This window comes from Adiantum capillus-veneris, chromosome 1 (assembly GCF_014529385.1).
Source record: "Adiantum capillus-veneris isolate H3 chromosome 1, ASM1452938v2, whole genome shotgun sequence".
NCBI classification, from domain to species: domain Eukaryota; kingdom Viridiplantae; phylum Streptophyta; class Polypodiopsida; order Polypodiales; family Pteridaceae; genus Adiantum; species Adiantum capillus-veneris.
Window position 1 is genome coordinate 73,470,653 of NC_140931.1, and position 2,618 is coordinate 73,473,270.

Here is a 2,618-nt window from a genome sequence, read left to right on the forward strand (position 1 = left end):
TCTTTCCTATATTTTCACATCATTTGCTCCTATGTTTGGCTATGGGTAGCCATGAAGTCTTTGGGTGGCCTTTTCCACTTATGGGCGGCCATTAAAGAGGATACATGTTGAATAAGCCTCGCCAAGCACATTAAGTTCTCCAATAACCTTCGTCTTGCAATGTTGTGGCTTAGAAAGAAAAACAACCCATAACTTCTTTCCTCTCCTATGTTTCGCATACTCCACAAGATACTTAGTTTAAGTGACAACATTTTTGTCAATAAACTATTCATGCACTTTTATTCCTTTTTGAAGTGCACCACATTTGCATAGTTATCAACCACAACAATATCAAGCACTCTGATGCTTTAAAAAATGCATCACGTTTGGCTAGTACATATCAACCAAAGCATTGTCAAGCACATATTTCTTCTTCTATCCGTGCTCCTATTGTGTATATATCTCGTAATCAATGTACTCCAAGAGACTACATTCTTCCAAACTGTTAGCTCCTCTATTTCTTTTGTCCTCTCCGAAGTGCACCACAATTTGCATACTTATCGACCACAGCATCGCAAAGCACTCTTGTGCTTTCAAAAATGCATTACATTTGGCGCACACATCAACCAAATCATTTTCAATAAGAACATATTTATCCTTGTAGTCGTGCCCCTATTGTATACATACTTGGCGATCAATGTACTCCAAGGGACTACATTCCAAACTGTGGGCTCCTCTAGCTCTTTTGTCCTTTCGAAAGTGCACCGCAGTTGACACAATTATCGACCAAAGTGTAATAGGACTTTTATTCAAAGTTTTAGCAATAACTTTGCTTGAAGCAAAAAAGGAAGGCACAAGTGTTGGAGGCATGGTAATTTGAAAATTACCGTTTGTTTTTCCTACATCAGCAAGAAGCCGTCAATTATAGAAAGTGTTGTTAAATCTTAAGGTCTTGATAGAAAGGTTTATTGATGTGCATTTTCAAGGCTTCTTAGACTTGATGTTGCCAATCTCTCAAGATATGTGTGTGGCATCGAAGCTCTCATGGCTTCACTTTTGCAACCTGAAAAGAAATATGGCATTGTACGTGATCTTGGCAAGGTACTTTGTCGTAAGAATTTGATTCGGCGAGGCCAAGATAATTTTGTAGTTTTCTTTTCTTTCATTGGCAAGCACTCCAAAGACTCAAGAGAGCTTTTCAAGCTGTTTTTTTACAAGGTATTATATTTTTTTGCTAACCATAGCATTGCCTCATGGATACGGACATAAACATGCATTATACCTTCAATTTTAAGCATCCATCGCCCTTTATGCCTACCATTTCCCTATTGTAGGATACTTTCAGTTACAAGGTAGCAATGATTAATGGCTAAAGAGCCCATATGTGAATTTTTGAAGACTACAATTCACGATTAGGGACATATAATCTTCTATACAAGCCTTCATATGGATCAGTCCAAAGTGGACACCATTCATAAATGGAGTTGTGGAACACTGTTGTGAACTGGGACATTTCGTGGTTGATTTGGCATGTTATATCTTTAAACCTCCCTCACAAACAATAAGTAGTAGAGAAGCAGCTTCTTTGAAGAAATTTGATGCGAGAAGAAAGACATGACATCTATTGTAAGGAATTTTTTAGTCAATACAGCATAAGCTAAATGCATAGATTACTTCAATTAGCCCGTGGTTGAAAGTACATTTCAAGTAAAGTGAGCACTCTAGAGAGAAATACACTTCCATAAATCTCATGATGTGAGAAGTTGTAAGGAGGAGGTGTACTTGTAGCTAGAGACTAGAGTGGGGAGGTTTGCTTCCAAACTATAGTCAAGTAAAGCGAGAATTACATTGATAGGGTACCAAATAACCGTTTTCTAGTAAGGGCAAATGCTAACATAGTAAAGTGATCAGGTCTAGAAGCTAGAAGTAGAAGCACTCGTAGTGGATCCAGCAGTCGGGGTAGTCGACGCGGGCGCCTAAGGCGCTGTTGCAGACGCGCCAGATGTCGGAGGAGAGCTGGCGCAGGCAGGCCTGGCATTGGGCGGGCGGGCAGGAGGCCTGGCAGGCGGCCTGGCCAAAGGCGGGGGAGTCACTGCCGCCGACGCGGGTCTTGAAGGAGAGGGAGGGCGTGAAGGGGGCGTTTTCCGCCAGCTGCTGTAGCAGAAATCCCAGATGGCCCCAGAAGGGGCTGCCCTGCGGGATCATGCCGCGCGGGTCGCAGGTGGATGACACAACGGTGTAATTGTAAGAATCAGCGCCCACGATCAGGAAGCAGGCGGGGCTTGCCTGTGCAATGAGGAGGATGAGCAAAAGGGTCGCGCAGCTCTTCATTTTTGTGTGATTGTACTCTTGGTTTATATTATGCAGGGAATGAGGGATGCAATGCCATCACCCTCGCCCCCCCTTGCTCTATTTATAGCTCCTGATCGCCTGCATGAATGCAGCAGGCATACGCGCACGCCTGTGGATTTTGGAGTCAAGCCCACCTTCACATACATACCGTTATCTACAGTTCTCACCTGCACGTGCCTTTCCCCCAATTAGGCGCCCCGCCCAAAGTCCCAAAGTCAAAGAAAGTCTCTTCACCTGGGCTCCTCATTGTGACTCTTCCAGACTGCGCCAGTTCTCCTCATCGTGCT

At 43.5% G+C, this 2,618-nt stretch overlaps 1 pseudogene; it reads right to left on the reverse strand.

Annotated features, from left to right (window-relative positions):
- Nucleotides 1-1,632: 1,632 nt before the first annotated feature.
- On the reverse strand, nucleotides 1,633-2,392 carry LOC147464969 (antifungal protein ginkbilobin-like protein pseudogene; annotated as a pseudogene).
- Nucleotides 2,393-2,618: the final 226 nt, after the last annotated feature.